The 23,163-nt window shown below is 44.7% G+C and overlaps 1 protein-coding gene across 9 annotated transcripts in view; it reads right to left on the bottom strand.

The window, feature by feature from the left end:
- Positions 1–376: 376 nt before the first annotated feature.
- Positions 377–23,163, bottom strand: part of spata17 (spermatogenesis associated 17) — a 52,084-nt gene continuing 29,297 nt past the window's right edge. For 3 of the 9 annotated variants that reach the window (XM_035999356.1, XM_035999353.1, XM_035999351.1), the window contains one exon: positions 377–506. The gene's annotated coding sequence lies outside the window, so the exon portion shown is untranslated. Of the gene's footprint in view, positions 516–10,793; positions 10,813–23,163 lie in introns of those variants that run through there. The other 6 variants (XM_035999355.1, XM_031314452.2, XM_031314450.2 and 3 more) reach the window with 2 other exon arrangements.

Genomic DNA, 23,163 nt, shown 5'->3' on the forward strand with positions numbered 1-23,163 from the left:
ACAGTAGAATTAAACAATGTTTATGAATTATTTTGTTGTGTTCACAATTAATTAATGGTTGTGAAATCACCAAATGTAAGTACCAAAGCTGCTTTTGGCCTTTTATTGCTAAAAAGGAAAGTGAACTTCTGCATTCATTGAAAATTGTGTTTCTCACCTGACACAAAATTGATTTGCGATAGAAATAGTTTGCGATATGTTTAGAATGCTGCCACTATCACTGCCTACAGGCATACATGCTGTCTCTAAGAATGAGTCACCAGATTAGACCTGCTTTTTTTGCACATTCCCATTCAGTGACGCTGAACTTAAAGACTCAAAGAAAGAAAATGTTCACATGAACACATCAGGCACTGAAATAAAAACAACATAATAAATATATTAAGCAATCTTTATTTGTACTTCTCTCAATTTTCTCAGGCCAGAAGGAGGTGTGTCACACAATGATGCCTGCCTTGGAGTACAGAGGAGCACACTTATCAAAGATGTTGTTGGTGGCGAACAGTCTTGACCGGCTGGAGGGAGGAGAGGACACCAGGAGGATGGATGGAGAAAAATGGGGGGGGAAAATAGAGAAAAGGAAGGACATTCAATCTTGTTTTGCCTTCATCAAGTTAAAATATCAGAGTTCAAACATAAGGCTAATAGAAGGTTAAAACAAAACAAACACCAGTGGTCACCCACTTCAAATGTGTCAAAAAAGTAATTTTTCATCCATTTCAAAAATTCTGCAAACCAATCAAAGGCCCAAGACAATTAGGAGATGACCTGTGCAACAGGGAACACAGACTGCGTCTTATATTCATCTGTATTCAATGACTCTCATCTCTCTCTCTTTGTATCTGGATACATACTGAATCATTTCTGAAACTGAAGTAGAGTTGTAAGGATGCACTTGTGTAGTGTTTTATGATGAGCATGTGATTATGGGCAGAGAGGCAAAAGTGGTTTTAAGTTCATCCATCTTCTTCCGCTTATCCGGTAACGGGTCGCGGGGGTAGCAGCTCCAGCAGGGGACCCCAAACTTCCCTTTCCCGAGCCACATTAACCAGCTCCGACTGGGGGATCCCGAGGCGTTCCCAGGCCAGGTTGGAGATATAATCCCTCCACCTAGTCCTGGGTCTTCCCCGAGGCCTCCTCCCAGCTGGACGTGCCTGGAAAACCTCCCTAGGGAGGCGCCCAGGGGGCATCCTTACCAGATGCCCGAACCACCTCAACTGGCTCCTTTCGACGCGAAGGAGCAGCGGCTCTACTCCGAGCTCCTCACGGATGACTGAGCTTCTCACCCTATCTCTAAGGGAGACGCCAGCCACCCTCCTGAGGAAACCCATTTCGGCCGCTTGTACCCTGGATCTCGTTCTTTCGGTCATGACCCAGCCTTCATGACCATAGGTGAGGGTAGGAACGAAAACTGACCGGTAGATTGAGAGCTTTGCCTTCTGGCTCAGCTCTCTTTTCGTCACAACGGTGCGATAAATTGAGTGTAATACCGCACCCGCTGCGCCGATTCTCCGACCAATCTCCCGCTCCATTGTTCCCTCACTCGCGAACAAGACTCCAAGGTACTTGAACTCCTTCACTTGGGGTAAAGACTCATTCCCTACCTGGAGAAGGCACTCCATCGGTTTCCTGCTGAGAACCATGGCCTCAGATTTAGAGGTGCTGATCCTCATCCCAGCCGCTTCACACTCGGCTGCGAACCGATCCAGTGAGTGCTGAAGGTCACAGGCCGACGATGCCATCAGGACCACATCATCTGCAAAAAGCAGCGATGAGATCCCCAGCTCACCAAACTGCAACCCCTCTCCACCCCGACTACGCCTCGATATCCTGTCCATAAATACTACAAACAGGATTGGTGACAAAGCGCAGCCCTGGCGGAGGCCAACTCTCACCTGAAACGAGTCCGACTTACTGCCGAGAACCCAGACACAGCTCTCGCTTTGGTCGTACAGAGATTGGATGGCCCTGAGAAGGGACCCCCTCACCCCGTACTCCCGCAGCACCTCCCACAGTGTCTCCCGGGGGACCCGGTCATACGCCTTCTCCAGATCCACAAAGCACATGTAGACCGGTTGGGCATACTCCCAGGCTCCCTCCAGGATCCTTGCGAGAGTAAAGATCTGGTCCATTGTTCCACGACCAGGACGGAATCCGCATTGTTCCTCTTCAACCTGAGGTTCGACTATCGACCGAACCCTCCTTTCCAGCACCTTGGAGTAGACTTTACCGGGGAGGCTGAGAAGTGTGATACCCCTGTAATTGGCACACACCCTCTGGTCCCCCTTTTTGAAAAGGGGAACCACCACCCCGGTCTGCCACTCCTTAGGCACCGTCCCCGACTTCCACGCAATGTTGAAGAGGCGTGTCAACCAAGACAACCCCTCCACACCCAGAGCTTTAAGCATTTCTGGACGGATCTCATCAATCCCTGGGGCTTTGCCACTGTGGAGTTGTTTAACTACCTCAGCAACTTCCACCAGGGAAATTGACGACAATCCCCCATCATCCTCCAGCTCTGCCTCTACCATAGAGGGCGTATTAGTCGAATTTAGGAGTTCCTCAAAGTGCTCCTTCCACCGCCCTATTACCTCCTCAGTTGAGGTCAGCAGCGTCCCATCCTTACTGTACACAGCTTGGATGGTTCCCCGCTTCCCCCTCCTGAGGTGGCGAACGGTTTTCCAGAAGCACCTTGGTGCCGACCGAAAGTCCTTCTCCATGTCTTCTCCGAACTTCTCCCACACCCGCTGCTTTGCCTCTTTCACGGCAGAGGCTGCAGCCCTTCGGGCCCTTCGGTACCTTGCAACTGCCTCCGGAGTCCCCTGGGATAACATATGCCAGAAAGACTCCTTCTTCAGTCGGACGGTTTCCCTGACCACCGGTGTCCACCACGGTGTTCGTGGGTTGCCGCCCCTTGAGGCACCTAAGACCCTAAGACCACAGCTCCCCGCCGCAGCTTCAGCAATGGAAACTTTGAACATTGTCCACTCGGGTTCAATGCCCCCAGCCTCCACAGGGATGCACGAAAAGCTCCGCCGGAGGTGTGAGTTGAAAGTCTGTCGGACAGGGGCCTCCTCCAGACGTTCCCAGTTCACCCGCACTACCCGTTTGGGTTTACCAGGTCTGTCCAGAGTCTTCCCACACCCTCTGACCCAACTCACCACCAGATGGTGATCAGTTGACAGCTCTGCCCCTCTCTTCACCCGAGTGTCCAAAACATACGGCCTCAGATCAGATGAAACGATCATAAAATCGATCATTGACCTTTGGCCTAGGGTGCTCTGGTACCAAGTACACTTATGAGCATCCCTATGTTCGAACATGGTGTTCGTTATAGACAATCCATGACTAGCACAGAAGTCCAACAACAAACAACCACTCTGGTTTAGATCAGGGAGGCCGTTCCTCCCAATCACGCCTCTCCATGTGTCTCCATCATTGCCCACGTGCGCGTTGAAGTCCCCCAGCAGAACTATGGAGTCCCCTACTGGAGCCCCATACAGGACTCCATTCAGGGTCTCCAAGAAGGCCGAATACTCCGAGCTCTTGTTTGGTGCATACGCACAAACAACAGTCAGAGTTTTCCCCCCCACAACCCGCAGGCGTAGGGAGGCGACCCTCTCGTCCACCGGGGTAAACTCCAACGTAACGGCGCTCAGCCGGGGACTTGTGAGTATCCCCACACCCGCCCGGCGCCTCACACCCTGGGCAACTCCGGAGAAGAAAAGAGTCCAACCCCTATCCAGGAGTATGGTTCCAGAACCGAGACTGTGCGTAGAGGTAAGCCCCACCAGATCCAACTGGTAGCGCTCCACCTCCCGCACAAGTTCCGGTTCCTTCCCCCACAGAGAGGTGACGTTCCACGTCCCCAGAGCCAGCGTCTGCTGCCCGGGTCTGGTCCGTCGAGGCCCCTGACCTTCACTGCCACCCATGTGGCAGCGCACCCGACCCCAGCGGTTCCTCCCACAGGTGGTGGGCCCATGGGTTGGAGAGAGAGGTGCCACGTAGCTTTTTCGGGCTGTGCCCGGCCGGGCTCCGTGGCAAACCCGGCCACCAGGCGCTCGCTGACGGGCCCTCCATCTGGGCCTGGCTCCAGACGGGGGCCCCGGGCTTCCTCCGGGCAGGGTCACATCATCTCTACCTCGTTTTTTTCATGGGGTTTTTGAACCATTCTTTGTCTGGCCCCTCACCTGAGACCACTTTGCCTTGGGAGACCCTACCAGGAGCACAAAGCTCCAGACAACACAGCCCTCAGGTTCATAGGGACACACAAACCTCTCCACCACGATAAGGTGATGGTTCCCGGAGAAGGGAAGGGTTTTAAGTTGATTTTCTTTATATACTTCTGAACAAAAATACCCTTTTCCAATGGAGATGACTGAATGACACTAAGACTGCCATGAGTGTTTTCTGGCTTTCATAAATGGGAAGAAGAAGGTGTACATTCATCCATTATGATTCACAAATACACTCACCACGTGCAACTTTCCTGCTCTGTGTGTGTGTGTGTGTGTGTGTGTGTGTGTGTGTGTGTGTGTAGCAGTGAATTGCTCTTTTCATGAGTGACTGTGACAGGTTTCTCATCAGGCCCTGAAGCCTCCTCGCAGTTAGAGACCATGTACAGCTCAGTCCCCAAACAACAAACACACACTAACATGAACGCATGAACTAAACTGGGTGTAAAAGAGAGAGTTTCCTGTAAAACTACAGAGCACCTGAGACGTAGTCGGTACCACACATGTAAGTGTGTGTTTGTGCGTCTGCACCGGCTGCTGGAACTAAGCGGGGCTCTTAATCACGGCTGTAACAGGCAACATTACCGGCAGCGGCAGCAGGCTAATGATAAATGCCTGAGTCTCCATGCAAACCCTGACCTCCTTTTCTGCTGTGATGCACAAAAAGCTCTAGCTCTCTCACCAAAATACACTCATAAACATGCATTTGGGTACATACACACACAGGCATAAGTTTGCATCAACATATACATCTTGACAAACAAAAACTGCTGAGGCAAATGCACATGGATAAAAATGCATTGCACACACACACACACACACAGGTGTTTCTAAACCCACTTTAATAACCAGCCTGGGTGGTCGGGGAATGCATTGTGCATATGACGTGCAGTGTGTTTTCCAGAAGAAAAAAAAGAAGATGTGTTAAGGTCGGCACTGGAAGAAGATTGCAAGAAAGAAATTGAGAAGTAAATGAGAGAAAGAGAGACAGGGAGAGAAAGAGAAGTGGAGATATAAGAGTATTAAATTAAATGTAAATGAGAGAGAAAGAACCAAAGAAAGATAAATAAAAGGGAGAAAGAGAAATCAGTACATGAGAGAGACAGATGGTAAAAAAAAGAAGTAAATGAGAGAGATTTTGCAACAGAGGGAGTGAGTAGTTATAAACGAGTGTAAAGTTTTGATGAAGGACAAACTAATGTCAGGGACTGGGGCGGTGCGGGCTTCCTGCTCCCCGGCTACCACATGTGATCCCGCCTGTCACTCACACTCCATCGCCATGACAATCATCGTAATGCAGACGCCTGGGGGCGGGGACAAGCCTGTCCTTGTAACAAACAGAAGCCCTCCGCAATCTGACGCCAACAACTGCGGAGAAGATCTCACACACATGTTTTACACACACAAACGACCAGCAAACGGTGATGCCACACAAAGAGAAACTCTTGTACACAAAACTTGAAGCAAATTCTAAATTCAGCTTTTCAACAGTTTTCAGTAACAATGATGTGATGTGATGTGATGTGGTACTGTCACGGTTTTTAGAGCATGCTGCGTGTTTTGTGAAACACATTCATTGTGTAATATGCACCATGTGGTTGCCTGTGCATCTCGATACATTTATTTGTGTGTGTGTGTGTGTGTGTGTGTGTGTGTGTGTGTTTTGTGCTTATTAATGTATTCATTGTATGTATTTATACAGTGCATGTGAGTTTGTGATCGGTGTAATCACATATGTGTATGTGTATGTGAGAGAGAAGTGTGAGAGAGAGACAGAGAGATGGTGTGTGTGTGTGTGTGTGTGTGTGTGTGTGTGTGTGTGTGTGTGTGTGTGTCTGTGTGTGTTAGCCATGGGGTAGGGAGCAGGGACTTGTCAAGCTGAAGAAGAGATGGCAAACTGGATGGTGATGCCAGCCCTGTGTGACAGCTCCTTCACACACATATGCACACGCTTACACGCACACACATACACACATGCTGTAACCCCCCCAAACCTACCCTAGCCCACACTCTAGAGCTGTGAAAGCTGGGATGCAGAAAGAAAACGAGACTGGTGGAACCTCCTTTTAACTGGAGGCTGATTGGTGTGTGTTTGTGGGAGGTGGTGGGCTGGTGGGGAGGGAGAGGGGGGCAGGGGGGGTTCAAAGTGTCACATCAATTTGTGGCTGCGCTGTTTCTGAAAGAGGCTAACCCCACTGCCACTTAAGCTTAGCACAACAGTGAACAGCATACTGTCAGACAGGACACATACATACAGTACACACACACACACACACACACACACACACACACACACACACACACACACACACACACACACACACACACACACACACACAGGTATACTTGTAGAAATGCAGGCACACAGTTATAAAGTTTTTACAGTAGGGAAATTCCAAACCCTTCACAAGTTGTATGTATTGCGTTGTCATTTTGATTTACTACTGCAAAACATTCTGATTATATTAACTATAATATGTGTTCCTTCAGCACCACGTGCCATAATACAAGATAACAACACATACTGACAGTATTTCTGGTAATTTTACATACAGGATGACATTAGTGCAGCAAGGCTTGAGAAATGCAACACCATGGAAACAATCGCTAAACAGATCTTGATGTATTTTAAGACTGATCTTAACATCTTAAACTTAACATCTACACACATCCACACACACACACATAGTTGAGCTACATGCCATTTTCTGCAAATCTATCAAAGCATTTGCCTGAAATTATATTTTTATATTTTGGTGGGATGTTCCATTGTGCCTCTGAGCCCAGAGCGCAAGCAGCCAACTGAGGGGAGGTTGCTGGTTAGAAGCCCCCAGGGGTGACCTGGCCCAGGCCCCAGACCACTTTAACCACTCGTCTCCATTAACAGGCTCCCAGATATCATTATGCTCCCTGGGGACCAGGCGTGCTCTAACCAACCATTTACCCTCTCTCCTCTATTTCTCTCTCTCATTTCTCCCTCTCTCTGCCATGATGTTACTCAATGAAAAAAGACAGCGGGGAGAAAAAAATATGAGATTGATTTATTTGCTTCAGTGTTCTTTGGGATGGAGTCCTCTCCCTCGCTTTCTCGCCTGTTTCTCTCTCTCTTTCTCTGCAAACTCAAACCAATTAGTGAGCAGAGCACTTGTAGCGGGGAATGTAGGGCAAGCGAGGAGTAATAAAAAAGTATTGACTTTTTTGTGACTGTACGCGGCGTGAAAGGGGTGCCGCGGCCTTGTCCGACATGAAAGGAGCTCCATTAATTTCACTTATTTCACCCAGGCCCCTGTCAGGAGGCCCTAATGCATCCCAGGCACACTTCTCACATGCAGACACTCAGACAGCCCAACGCAGCTCGTGCCTAGTTATACCAAATGAGTTTACATTATATATCTGAGTGAGAGAGAGGGGGGAGTGCAAGAGAAAAGAGTAATTTCTAATTCCCTGGTTGAGACACAAAGCGAGGCCTTTCATACGTAGTTAATTTTGCCCCAGCCTCACCTCCTCATGCTCCTCTGCTTTCTCTCGCCCGTTCTGCATCATGTAAAAGCCACAATTCCAGGAAAATAACCTACAGTACCAAAACAGGACCACAACAACGCCTGAGAATAAGATAGTAAGACTTTGTTTTCAATTTCCTAGTGACCATTAAAATAAAAAGTAAAGCAAAGTGGACATACATGTTGGCTTACAAAAGGTGTAAAAGTCTTATTGTAAAATCAATGTTTTTACTTTTTAGAAACAACCTTATTTTAAGATACAGAAGAATGGTATTTATATTGTGGATTATTGTGTTTCCTGCAAAGAGAATATATAGAACATTTGCTAGAATGTGGTTTTCACATAACTGCATAAGCCGTTTTACACAGCAGTGTGGTGGCACACCAAACCTTGATTCAACTTGTAGAAAGAGCCTTGAAACCTGTCTAACCATGTCAGCAACCTACTACATTCTGTTTATCTTCTGCCCACATAGTGGTCATTTGTGCCATTCAGAAACCAAAGTGTTCGGTGCATTCTAGGGATTCCCTGATTGATCACCTGCCGATCATTATTGGCCGATATTTACTAGGGATGCACCAAATCCGAAACCGAACCCCGGCAAAAAGCCCAATATTCGGCCGAATCCGAAGCTGAATCCTAGATTCGGTTCATCCCTAATATTTACTAGAAACACACAAGCGGGCGATCGGCATTAATCTCTTAGTCTCCGATAAACTACACACATATAGTTACACTTTCATGCATGCGGCCAAGAGCAACAACCGCGTGCCTGTGTCTAGGGCTGGGTACCGAATTCAATATTTTTTAGGCACCGACAAATTGCCTCTAAAGAATGGACTATCGAAAAATGCCTTGCCATTCAATACCCAATTTCAATACCTAAGGAGTAAATCTCATTAGCGTCAGTGAGCCAATAAGCATCTACCAAGATCTAATAATTTTTGTGATTGGCTGTCTAACGTTACACGACACAGAGGCAGGCAGGAAAACTCTACGTTACGCACAGAGACGGGGCTCATGTAGTAGGAGCTGAAAAATAAACAGATTTGTGCCGCAATGTGTTGTAATTTATTTTTGTTTTATTAAATTGGTATCGAAAAAAGTATCGTTTAGGAACCGGTATCGAAGTCACGGTATTGGTATTGGTACCGGTACCGGTATTGAAAATATTTGAACGAAAGTGTGTGGTGGACCGAGTGAGACTGCAGAGCGAGCGTTCAGAGCAGAGGAGAGTTTAAGTTTAGCAGCAAAGATATCAAGTGAGAGTACAACACATGGAGGTATAATAAGAAGGCTACAGCAAAGTTAGCAGTTTTGTGCACTGTGTCAAAGCTGTAGCAGAAACACGTTCCTGCGTCACGCGTTTGTGACATTAAACGTGACAAAAAACAAACAAAAACAAAGGCAAACTGGTCTACTGGCAATGGGAAAGGATCTATCATTAGCGGATTTTCCTGTTTAAAAAACCTGCATATATGCGCTAAAGTTTGAGTGAAAAGGATATAAGAAACAAACTTTTAAGAAACAAAAGACTGACTTGTGATTCTTATTCATACTATAGAGTCATAAACCATTTATAGCTAGGTTAGCTTCCACCTGGTGGAGATCCCAGTACACTACAAACAGGCAAACTGGCCTACAGCTATATCAGCTGCAAAAACTAAACAAAACAACACAAAAACGATTGGTATCAGCCATTTATCGGACAATTTTGCTCATTGACGATCGACAATCGGTATTGGCGGCTAAAACTGTGATTGGAGGATCTCTAGTGCATTTTCCATGGTTTTACCACAGTTCTCTTGAAGATTATTCTGACTCCTGATTAAGTAAAACCAGTTAGCAATGAGAGGCTCCGGGAACCTTTCTCATCTGGCTCTTGGGGTTGACCTCCTGTCACCAGGTAAATTCCATTTACCTGGAATTTTAGCATCAACGTGTGTGCGTTTGCATGTGCACACACGCATGCATGTGTATGCCAGAGATAGATGCACCACATGAGTGTCTATGTAGGTTTATGTGTGTGTGTGTGTGTGTGTGTGTGTGTGTGTGTGTGAAAAAGAGCGAAGAGTGAGAGGCTATCTGTAGACAGAAACTAATCAGTGTGTGTGAGATAAGAAAGCAGCCTTTATGGTGTATGGTAATCAGCCCCCCCTCGGCCTGCCTCCGCCATGCATAATCACCACGACTTATTCACATGATTGATGAAATATGCTTCTGTGAAATCCAAGCTGCTTTTGTTATCATCCTGTTTTTCCCCTCTCACCCCTTTCCTTTTTTCTCAATCTTTTTTTGTCTTGTTCAACCTCTCTGTCTCTCTAAACATCTCTCCCCTGCTCTGCAGTGGTCAAAGATGTTTGGGACCATGTACAAACAAGAAATTACACACCCAGCATGGGGTCCCTCTTGGAACTATGTACAGTACATGCACACACAGCCACTCTACACATACTTTCCTCTAATAAGGTAGTAATATGATGCATGAGAGATGCATGACAAAATTCTCTGAAGGGGAATATGAAGAAAAGGAAGAGGGAAAAAAGAAAAGATAAGGGTAAGAGGAACGAGTAAACGAGAAGACACATTAATTGTTCTGTCCTGCAGAGAAGTGTTGACTGGATTATAGGGGGATGAGAGGACAGAGAGAAAGAGATTGAGTGATAGATGGAATTAGATGGATAGATGCTTCAGAGAGCTCTCGTCATTGACACTCAAGTGCATTAATCAGGGAATGGTTGCAGAATCCCCAACTAATGCAACATGAAGAAACAAAGAAACCATTTAAACAAAAAGCTGCAGCAAGTCCATATACGGGAGCGGCTACAGCTGACATGTGTCTGTACATGGTGCAAAAAAGTAATACATTACAGAAATACTCAGGAAATCAGTCTCATACATGAATCTCCACCATTTAGAAATGTAACCTGGGCGCCTGGGTAGCTCACCTGGTAGAGCGCACGCCCATATATAGAGGTTTACTCTTCGACGCAGCGGGCCCGGGTTCGGCTACGACCTGCGGCCCTTTGCTGCATGTCATTTCCCCTCTCTCTCCCCCTTCATGTCTTCAGCTGTCCTATAGAAATAAAGGCCAAAAATGCCCAACAAATAATCTTTAAAAAAAGAAATGTAGCCTTAACCAGAATTACTTGAAACACATAACAATCCTAACTGACCTCACTGATGTGAGGCGTCACATTTAACAGTGTTCTTACCAGCTAAGAAACACTCCCATGTTCATTTCACAGCACCATAAGTGAGTTGGCTCTGAAAACTAGGCTGCGTGCTACCTACCAAACCCCATTGTTGCCTGCATGCATTTTATCTGCCTTCCTTCAATATAAGTAAGTTTTAAAGCAGCCATATTATGCTCATTTTCAGGTTCATAATTGTATTTTAAGGTTGTACCAGAATAGGTTTACATGGTTTAATTTTGAAAAAACACCACATTTCTGTTGTACTGCACCACTCTCTCTCACTGCTGCAGCTCCTCTTTTCAGCTGGTCTCTGTTTTAGCTACAGAGTGAGACCTCTTTTCTTCTTCTTCTTCTGTACTATCTTTGCACTGCACATGTGCAGTAGCTCAGATGTAGATCATGTCAGCTAGCTAGCTCCATAGACAGTAAAAGAAAGGCTGTTTCTACAACTTCGGTCAGTTACAAGGCAGGATTAGCTGGGAGACTTCTAAATGAGGGCGCACATGGAAGTAGTTCTTTTGTAGATTATGGTGAATTTATGTGTGTTGTAGCAGTGCTTTGCTATTGAGAACAAGGTAGCATGCTAGCGTTAGCATTAGCATGCTAACGCTACGAGCTAATGGTTGCGGTTAGCCTGCTCGTTTCGGCTTGTGACGTCACAAGCCGTGCCGATTTTGAACAGCTCACCCAGAGACTGAAGGCAGCACACATTCAGAAACTGTATCTCACTCTAAACAGCATGGATGGATTTTTTTCAAAGTTTGTATATGTGTGGAAGCACCAGAGACACAACATAACACCCCAAATCCCAGAAAAAGTGATTTTTTCATAATATGGGCACTTTAAAAAAAAAAAAATCTTCAGCAAATTTGGCATTGCAAAAGTTGCAACAGCAAGAAGAGTTGGCTACAAATCCAGGAAAGATATACAGCATGGAAGAGTGTGATTATTTGTAAAAAAATAAATAAATGTAAAAACATGTATTGGTCAATACATTTTCAGCACTTTAGCTTGAATATCATATGTTTGATTGCATAATCATTTTTTGTTTTCTTTCTTTGAACAGATGTACTCCATTTCAGTGCACATTATACTTCTCTGCCACTCAGCCATGCATTTTCAGTTTAGGTTCAGCTTTACCGCCTAGAGAGTCTTTTAGGGTAAAGTAAAACAGAGCATCAGAACTCATAAAGATGGTTTGGCAAGAGGACTTGGCTAAATAAAGTTGAGCATCAAGAACTTTTGCTGTGATGCAATGCAGCGTCATCTGGCAAGGTGCTGTGCTGTCTAATGTAATGTAAATGTGAACGCCACATTTTTAATGTTTACCTGGTGATCACTGTGACAGAAGATAAACTGCTGCCATAATCTTTCCAGAGTTGTAGAATCCTGCCTGATAGTATTATAAATAGTGCTGTCAAATGATTAAAATATTTAATCGCGATTAATCGCATTAATGTCAGAGTTAACTCGCAATTAATCGCACATTTTTCTCTATTCTAAATGTCCCTTGATTTCTTTTTGTCCCATTATTTTTTCTCATTTTAATGCTCTTATCAACATGATGCAACAATACTTTTAAAACAGTGCCTGAACCGAAAGAAGAAAAAGGAGCACCTTGTTCAATTGTATTTGTCTGTTCTGTATGTTCAAAAATATAAAACAATAAAAAGTTGATCTAAAAAAAAAAAAAAGGAGCACAAAATGGCGAAAACAGTCACTGGATGGGAAAAGTGTATTTTACAATAACTTTGAATGCACCACGAGGCTGAGTCTGTGTTAGAATCCTCTCCAGTGAAATACTGTCACACTTTACACCGTTTAGCTGCCAGCATTTTAACCGTGTTTACTCCAGCTGCTAGCTAACAGTAGGTTAACATTAGCTGCTGCTAAGTGTAGTGTTGACTAGCGTCCCGTGTGGCGATGTTTCAGTTCCCTCTAACGTCCGTTTTCGGAGCATCAGAGAGAAGCGCAGGCATTTAAGTGGTACCTAAATAAGGCACCGAAATCCGCGTTACTATTCGGTCCGGTAGATAACGGTCGTTAAGGCACCGGTGCCGTATTAGCACCGGGTCTCAGACCACGGACCTCCGGGACCCCCCCCCAAAAATAAAAACTCTTTGGAGCTACACGATTCACGTGGATGACATTTTCCTATTCAAAACGGTGATTTTTGCCGAAAAGCGACTAGTTTGCAGGTGTGTACTACTCTTTCGCCGGCTTGCAAGCCCAAACAAGTGTGTCTGTTGTTTTGTTTCCGGTCTAGCTAGATCCGGTGTGGTGTTGTAGTTTTTCTAACGTTACTAGTTGTTGCAACAGCATGTGAAAAAAACTAAAAAAGTTTGCTAGGTCAAAAAGAACGTTAATCTCGCGATAAAAAATTGACGGCGTTAAAATGGGTTTGCGTTAACGCCGTTAATAACGCGTTTAACTGACAGCACTAATTATAAACCTTTGTGCAGTGTTTTGTCTTCTGATAACCCTTTAAATTCATTGATGTACTCAAACAGGGCTCCCCCCACCAGCACAGCCCCTTGCGTTGTTTTAACGCTGGGCTGCTTACTGTCTGAGCTTTGTCCTAGGACTTGCAGGGTTTAGGCTAATGCACAATGTATAGGACTAGGAGAGAAAATTATTGAGAAGACAGCTGGGACTAGGACTGATTTGAGTTGAGAGTAGGCCATGGGGGAAGGTGTGCGCTGAGATTGAGGGCAAGATTAAGACTGGGACTGGTGAATTAAGGCCCCGGCCTCAGGGTGCTATTACACATCTATAATGAGAAACAGAGAAGAGGGGGGCTTGTCTTTGGACCTCGGCACACCTTAGATTAAATATGCACAATTCCCATGCAAAATGGGCCAGGAACAGCCGGGACCAGCGTTGCTGTCTAATCCCCTGTGCTGGAGTTGTTTCAGCCAGGGTTAACAGGCTCATCAGTCAGCACAGACTGCTTAGCACAGGACATCAAGGCCATTTGCAGATTTAAGTGTTTGTGATTGCTTCCCTTTCCAGATCCCCCCCCACATGCTCCCTGTGCTGGCTAGGGACCATATGAGCCTGCAATAAGACACACACAGGCATGCACATATATCAGCAATCTAATAGCATAGGTATAGGTGTGGCTTTCACATAAACATCAGGCTGCTTACCAAGTCTACAAAACAAAATATACCAATCACAAACACATTGGAAAAACACACAGTGACACATGCTTTCACGCACACAAAGCTTGTATCACCAAAAGACACTTTTGTCTGTGAGACGTTAGATAGATGGACAGATAGACAGACGGACAGGGAAGCAGCAGCAAGCAGGCAACGTAAGAGAATCAAAACACATCTTCCACCTGCTATTAGAAAATGTATTCTTTCGATTTTTGAATGCAAAACACACATGTAAGTCTATGTTTCCTGTCTGCTGCACCCACTGTGTCCATCTACACTATAGCTTCATCCTTATTCATTTCCATTTCACAGCCAGAGTTGACTTCTATCACCAACCCACTGCTGTCATGTTCCTCAAGTATGTATGCGTGTGTGTGTGTGTGTGTGTGTGTGTGTGTGTGTATTGTGCACTCAGCTATTAGCACACACACACACACACACACACACACACACACACACACACACACACACACACACACACACACACACACACACACACACACACACACACACACACACAAACAACACATAGTTTGCGAGAAAAGGGGTTGGGGGCAGAAAAAAAGTTGCAGCTAGGTACTGTAGGTGAGGAGGATAGAGAAAAAGAGAACAAGTGTAAAAATAAACAAGACAGCAAAGGAAAGAAAGAGTGATGGCAGAAGATAGAGATAGAGAAAGGCAGTGATTATACCACACTACATACAGTATGGTTCAGTGGAGCATATCTGCACAGGGACAGGCGGTCCATTAAAAAGCACAGACATCCTTATCCTGCTTGTCTGCCTGCTTTCTCTTACATCCATGTATACACGGATGGAAACTATCTAAATAAACCTGAAAGCAATCTCCCATCTCAACTTTGCCTCAGAATAACCATGATGACAATGCATTTTATACAGTAGATATATTTTATTTTATTTTTATTTTTTCTCTGGCTGAAACTATAGGTTATTCATCTCATTTAAATTGGCCGTATTGTTGTTTCCCGAAATAATGCCTTTTCTATATATGCTAACTAGGGTTTACGCTAGTCCTTTTTTTTAACATACATAATATGTCCGTTATTATTTTAAATATTCCGTCCATATAAACTTAGCACAAAAAGTAAGGAAATTTGTGTTTGTTAGATTATTTCTCTGTGGTAACAATGCTTTTTGGCAATAAATCTTATACTGTTGGAAAGCCTGTTTAGCTCCCTATTCAAATGGTGCGCCATTTGTAAGGAACATGCATTTGTGGGATGAGCAGCAATGCTGAGTATGTGGGTTGTGCCCATGAAAAATTTGCCAAATCTTTGTCTTTGACATCCCCCGTTATATGGAACTTGGCCTTCAGTTTAGAGATGGTACTAGGGCTCACTCCAAATAATTCCGCAACTTGGTTTTGCGGAACACCAGCTTGAAGTTGCCCTATCGCAAGGGCCCTATCCAGATCAGTCAAACGCGGCATGCCTTTTTCTTGGAGCAGACACTTACTGACTGTAGCTGTACTTACAGTAGTAGGGCCCATGCTCACAGGTGCTGCCAATCAGATGCCAATCAGGCACCTGATTGGCAGCATCTGGGGGTACCAGAAGCTCAAAACAAGTGTCAATAGCAACAGCAAAATAACCTGTTTGGCAATGGCAGAGAAGATTTGGCAAATTTTTCATGGGCACAACCCACATACTCAGTGCTGCTGCTCATCCCATAAATGCATCTTCCTTACAAATGGCGCACCATTTGAAAGGGAACTAAACAGGCTTTCCAACGGTATAAGATTTATTGCCAAAAAGCATTGTTATCACAGAGAAATAATCTACCAAACACAAATTTCCTTACTTTTTGTGCTAAGTTTAGAACAACTACCGGACATATGTTTTAAATAGCCATAGCTCATGTGACAATTGAAATGACACCACGCTAGGCTCCGGTTCTGGCACGACAACGGCGCCGCTCCCCGCCAGCATTCCCCCCCGCTCCTGTGCTAGTGGTGTAAACACCAACACCCTGTTTTCCAAGCTCCCAGTCCTGGCAGCACGGCTGAGTTAACCAGCTGACGGCAGCTAACGTTGTAGTTGGCAACAGTTAGCTGTTAGCATTACTTTAGCAACAAGTAAAGCTAGGTTTATGGTCGCCGTGGTGTTCCCGCTGCAAGGTTTGCGAGCCAGAAATTGACATCATCCCGATTTTCTTTTGTGGCACGTGGCCGTGCATCTTTGAACTTTTAAAACTTAGCATGCAATGTGCGTTCTATTTCGACATGGTCGGCTGGGAAAACTGGCCAAGCAAGTTCGCCTATACAAACATGCATGGGTCGTCATGTACAGACCAAATGGCCTTAAATTTGTGGTAAGAGAAAGCCACCACACTGAAAAATGAAGAGAAGTGTAGTGAAGATAGTGTGGAAAAACATGAGAGATCACTTTGTCAAAGCTAAAAAACTAAAAGTCTAATGGATAGAGTGTTCGTAACATCGAGATGCGGACAATAACTTGGAGGTAAATGACAGTAACGTTAATAATAAGTTTACAAATGCAATGTTTGGCGGTATGTCAGTGTTGTACCATGGATGTGTTTACTACCGTCGCGAGGCAGCCTGCAAAACATATGAAAGATGGACATCACAATAATTTTCATTCTTTTTACTCTCACTGTTATGGTCCATCTAAACTAATCATTTCCTGCTGAACTGTGGTACTTCTCGCTAACCTCATATATAATATGTATGCGTATGTATGACACGCCAATTCGTATGCCATTATTGCTGTGTTATCAAGACGCATACTCGCTTTTTAGCGTGTTTATCCACGCCGTTTGGCTTCCATTGACTTACATTACCTTGCAATTGTGTGTGAATTTACGCCGTAGCGAGTAGTATGAAAGGGCGAAAATCTGCGTAGGGAGGTTGGTCGGTGTGGTGGATGGGTCAAAAACCGGACTTTCACTCAGGAGACCGGGGATCGTGTCCCGCGTGTCATGTTTCCTAAACTCAACCGCCGCTTTGTTCGGCTTTAGAAAGTGGCGTGTACGTTTACGTCCGCTGTATACAGTGTAGACATACATGCGGATAGCTCAAAATGTGTACAGATAACACGCCACTTGGCTTAAGAAAGTGGGCGTGTATGTTTCCACAAAGTCATGATGTCATGTTGGAATGTTGCATTCAGACCTAAATAAAGAAATCTAAACCTACTACTGAATTCTACTTAAGGGAGAAGTTGTGAATATGTTTAATGATAAATTGTTAACACCATATTTATTTATTAGTTTTAAATATATAGACATAAATTAATTCTATTAAGTTAAAAAATGGTCCTAAAGTGACCTGGGTTAATCTGTTCAAGTCGGGTCCTACAGCTTTATCCATAAATAATAAAGTCTAATGTCATTCTTTCTCTCAAGTCACACCAAAATATGATTGCTAATAATTTAATTGAGACTGTCCATTTAATATCCTTGTTGTGTGCGCTCGGCCCTCAGTGTTACTCTGTATGCAGGCCTCGCCTCGCAGTGCAAAATGCCACCATAATGGAAGCAAAGTGTTGGGTTAATTGATAAATCTGAGGTCCTGAGTTGGAAGGAGTGTGGCAGGGGGAATGTTTTATGGCTGTGCAAATGAAGGGGCTGCAGAGTTTTACACATGCCGTAAAATGGTTATGGAGAATTAGCGTTCTTTCTTTCTCACCGCAGTAACCTGGACACTAATGCAGCACAGCCGGAGAGATGGATGGGCGTGATAACGTAGGAAATACATATACAGACAGACACACATAAAAGGTGGACACATATCAGTTCGCACATTTGCAGCCCCTTCCCCAGCTTATTCATTTGTCTCTACTTGTGACCTATTTCAGTTTAGGTATTAATTGCTAATGAACACTGTTCCCATTAAAAAGATCCCTCATACATCAGTTGTATGCATAATGGTAATACATTATGGCTGAGGCCATTAAGAGTGAGCCAGCATGTGTTTGTATGTGTGTAGACACACTTTCCCTGTCCCCGCTGCCTGAAGCTTTGGACCCACAATACAATGGTAATAATAAAGCCACCCAGAGTATCTGGGAGCAGAATGTGTGTTGTGGCAAGAGGAGGTAATGAGGATGATGCTGTTGCAACATTAAGGTGTATGTGTGGGTAGGCTATCGGCAACCGTCTGTGTATACGCATGTATTCATGTGCATGCATGTGATTGAATATGTCTATGTGCATGTGTTCAGGATAGCAGGGATGCCTGTGTAAATGTGTGTTCTGGTGAGTACCAGTGTGTGTTGGTTCTGATCAGACGCTAGCTTTGGAAAGTTGTGATGGGTGTCAGTCTAATGCGAGGGGAAGGAAAGGCTTGGAGCGCAGACAGACACAGACGTGACCACTCACTGTAGTGTACTTGATTAGCACGTAGCCTCCTAATTAGCGATCCTCTTTGGTTACAGGCAGTACTGCTGGTGACATGGCTAATAACAACCACAGAATTAGCATGGACAGAGAGGGCTTTCCCATATCTGCATTTGAAATTAGTCATTGCTGGTGCATTTAGCTGGTGCAGAAGCTAAAACAACTTTGAATATTTTATCTTACAATGAATATTACAGTGCTGGCTGTATTAAGCCTTCCAACTTTAAGAGGTTTAGGCACTCGCTCACAAAACACAGCCACATGTGTCACTCAAAGCTATCTTTGAGTGACACATGTGAGCACCTTAATACAGCACTGTCCTTTTAGCAATTGATTCAGTATGACTTAAAACAAGTTTAATGTGAGACTCGCATTCCACCCTGGTCTAGAGAAGGGTTGCGAAGTCCGGTTAGATGATGCATGTTGACCTATGTAGGTCGACCACAAGTTTAACCAGCATCACTGTGTTGGTATGACATGGCTATTAGACAAAAACAGTAAAGTCAAAGCTACAATTATCAAGGAGAGCTCTGGATTTCAGGCTGGCGTTGAAATATGGTGCTTTAAGAGAACCTGAGAAGTCAAGGCAAGGGCACATAGGAGATGGAGAATGGGTAACCATTACACAGCCCCCCTTGGCCTAGGCCGGGGCCCATTGAGTTCCTGGAGAGGTGGGGACTGGCATCTATGTGATTATGTGTGTCCTGAAAGGCTAGGCCATATTTGCATTGATAGATTTCCTTACTGTGACACAGATGGCTAAGGAAAATAAAGGAATCATCGGCTATTTCTAGGGCTGGGTTTGGATTGGGGATGCTGTGTACATACTGCCAAGAGCTGGGATAGTCAGGCCAGAGAGCCGTGGTCTGGAACCAGGAAAGAACTGGGCTATGTTAATGATGAGGCTTCAGGCTGTGCAGAGGGCTGAAGCAAGGCTTAGGGTGATGATTACAAGCAGGGCTAGGTAATGTGGCAGAGGCTGGGTGAGAGGGCTGGGGCTAGGGTTTGAAAATAATTAGGAACATGGCTGGATAACATAGCTAGATAATGTGACTGGGGGGAAGCTGGCTGGGCATGGTATGAAGATGATGAGTACCAGGGTTGAGCTGTCCACTCCATTGGCCCTCTGAGCTGTGACAAGAGCTCTGCTGGATGCTGCTGTAGCTGGGGGTGATGCCAACGATAGGACTAATGCACTAATTACCACAGAGCGAGAGAAGAAAAAGAGAGAGTAAATAGAGGTAGAGAGAGATACAGAAAGATGGAGCGTCAAACTGAGAGACGAAAGGGGGGAAACCTGAAGTCTGATGAGCTCTGAGTGACAGCAGAATGACATGACTGGGCTGAAAACAGGCACCGCTATCTTCATCATCTTCTTCAACAACACCCTACACAGCAGCAGCAGTGTTATCACAGAGAAAAGGGAGGGGATATGTATTCATGTTCATGGCTGTCTCCATGCATGCATGTATTTGTGTGTGCATGTGCAAGTGTGTATGTGTTACATATTGTTTAGGCAAGTGGCTAGTAGGAAGCTGTCATATTGCAGCATCCATCAGAGAGACAGTTAGATTATAGGGAATAGTTATATACACACACCAAATCTAACATAATTTACTGATATTGTGTTGCACTTTTTGACCACTAGTGGTGATGTAGAGGAGTGTTTTGATAAGCAGATCCCAACATTGTTTGATCTCAGGCACTACCAACAAGCGCATGCACACCAAAAGCATGGAAGGATGACACGATGACATAAACGTGTATGTCAAAATATGAACTGGTAGACACAATTCTGTCATCTCATAATATAATCATCATACAGTCTAGCTATGACATTTCACAAAACATACAATTTATTTGTTTGTTTTGTTGCAAATGAAGTTCAATGACAGTTGATACTTTGACTTGCGGCCTGCAATGCGTTTCAACTTTAGCAAATGTCTGCATGTAGGGTCTCTAATTTAAATTGTGAGGTAAATTATCCCTGATGGCTTTAAAGTGCCCATATTATGAAAAAATCACTTTTTCTGGGATTTGGGGTGTTATGTTGTGTCTCTGGTGCTTCCACACACATACAAACTTTGAAAGAAATCCATCCATGCTGTTTAGAGTGAGATACAGTTTCTGAATGTGTCCTGCCTTCAGTCTCTGGGTGAGTTGTTCAAAATCGGCACGGCTTGTGACGTCACAAGCCGAAACGAGCAGGCTGACCACAACCATTAGCTCGTTAGCATGCTAACGCTAATGCTAACGCTAGCATGCTACCTCATTCTCAATAGCAAAGCACTGCTACAACACACGCAAATTCACCATAATCTACAAAAAAACTACTTCCATGTGCGCCCTCATTTAGAAGTCTCCCAGCTAATCCTGCCTTGTAACTGACCGAAGTTGTAGAAACAGCCTTTCTTTTACTGTCTATGGAGCTAGCTAGCTGACATGATCTACATCTGAGCTACTGCACATGTGCAGTGCAATCAAAGATAGTACAGAAGAAGAAGAAAAGAGGTCTCACTCTGTAGCTAAAACAGAGACCAGCTGAAAAGAGGATCTGCAGCAGTGAGAGAGAGCACTGCAGTACAACAAAAATATGGTGTTTTTTGAAAATTAAACCATGTAAACCTATTCTGGTACAACCTTAAAATACAATTATGAACCTGAAATGAGCATAATATGGCTGCTTTAATTGTACAGTAATGGCGTCAGTGAAAACCCTTTTTTACCACACATGCTCAAACACAAAGACCCTACAAGCTTTCCATCAATACTGTATTTTACAAACATAACATAGATGCATCGAGCAAAACCTCACTCCCCCGGCCCCTGTTGTCAGCTGCAGGAGACCCCATTCACCCGCCCACTCACTCCCCATACTTATTTATCTCCACTTCCTGGGGCCGTGTTAGTTCATTCCCCTGTCACTGCTCCCTTCTTCTCTCTCTCTCTCTCTCTCTCTCTCTCTCTCTCTCTCTCTCTCTCTCTCTCTCTCTCTCTCTCTCTCTCTCTCTCTCTCTCTCTCTCTCTCTCTCTCTCTCTCTCTCTCTCTCTCTCTCTCGTTTCCGGGCAATTGGGTCTGGGTACTGGTGGTGGGGGGTAAGAGGTTGGGGTGGAGCTGCTGGGAACTTTGTGTGTGTGTGTGTGTGTGTGTGTGTGTGTGTGTGTGTGTGTGTGTGTGCTGGAAAGTGAGCTAATAAAGGACGGTGATCCATGAAAGGCCTTGAGCAAAGACACAGTCAATTACCTAATGCCTGGACCAGACCGCAGGGCCCACGCACACACATTCTCTCTCTTACATACTCACACACACACACACACACACACACACACACCCATGCATACACCTAATTTACGTATACATTGAGAGGGGGCAGTGGAGGGCATAACTGGGAATTGTGTGAATGTGTGTGGGTGGGTGTGCATATGCGTGTGATGGAGAGCGGCGATTTATTAAATTGCTGTCACTTTTGACAAATTTGTGCAACTCAAGTTGAAAGGGTTAGGCTGCACAGCATCTCTGTTTTTTCTCTGTTCTCTTAGAGCAGAATAATACCTTTGAGACCAAAACCCAGGCAACCCCAGGATAAACCCGTGACTGCCATCAGTCTGAATTGGTTGACAAGTCTCGTCGGACCTGGCTTCATGTCCCAGCTCTAGACCTGGGTTTAACATGGATCTGACATTTTCTTGATAATTGTATGATCACTATTAACTTAGTATAGGATTACTTTAAATCCTCAGCAGATATTAGGCGCTCCTTCAGTTTCAACAAGTGACATATAAAGATGAAACAATCCTACACAATCATGTTGAATATTGCAACAACCTCTCTAAATTCAGTGAAACACAATAGCTCTGTTAGGCAGAACGATACATTTATACATAGTCTTCTGTAATTATGTGTTTGAGTCGTGTTTGGTCTAAGTCTTTGGTGAACAACGATGACCATGTTCAGCAGCAGTCTGAAATAAATGGGTCATATGCACGTTCACCACATCTTCATTATCCTGTGTAACACACACGGCTTTAAAAGAGAATTCCAGCGCAAAATGAACCTAGGGGTTATTAACAGATGTGTACCCACTCTGTCGTTCTCTGGGACATGTTTTCATGCTAATCGAATGTGTTTGTAGCTTGAAAGAAGCTAGCGCGGACCGCTGATTAGCTTACAACGCTAGTATTCGGGGCACAGGGAATGTAAAAACAAATCGCTATTTATACCACTAAAAAGGCTCAAAATATCACCAAACTTCAACGGTAGCATAATGAGGGTCCCTAAATGTTAACCGAAGCATTGAGAACATTGTAAGTGCACAGACAGTTTATTGAACGAAGAGCTGTGGGATCTCCGTGAAAGGGCTACGAGAGAGAGAGCTACCGGTAGTCAATGCGGCAACACAGCCTCGTACTTCGGGAAACTGGGGGTGTACCTGTGGACATTGTGAAGCTATGGCCACCGAACAGGAGTGTCTGTGTTGCACGGAGTGGGACCTGTTGCGTCGCGACACCCAAGAGACGCAGTGTTTTGTACAGTCTGAAGATTTCCCCTCTCTGATAAACAGGGCTGTACTTGAAACTTTTTTCCATGTCCCGAAAATAAATTGGAGACGGCGACCCAGACCGGAGGGACCAGATGGACAGTTATCCACCGAGAAAGTACACTAGACAAGTTATGCAGTGTGCGATTATT

This window comes from Sander lucioperca, chromosome 3 (assembly GCF_008315115.2).
Source record: "Sander lucioperca isolate FBNREF2018 chromosome 3, SLUC_FBN_1.2, whole genome shotgun sequence".
NCBI lineage: Eukaryota > Metazoa > Chordata > Actinopteri > Perciformes > Percidae > Sander > Sander lucioperca.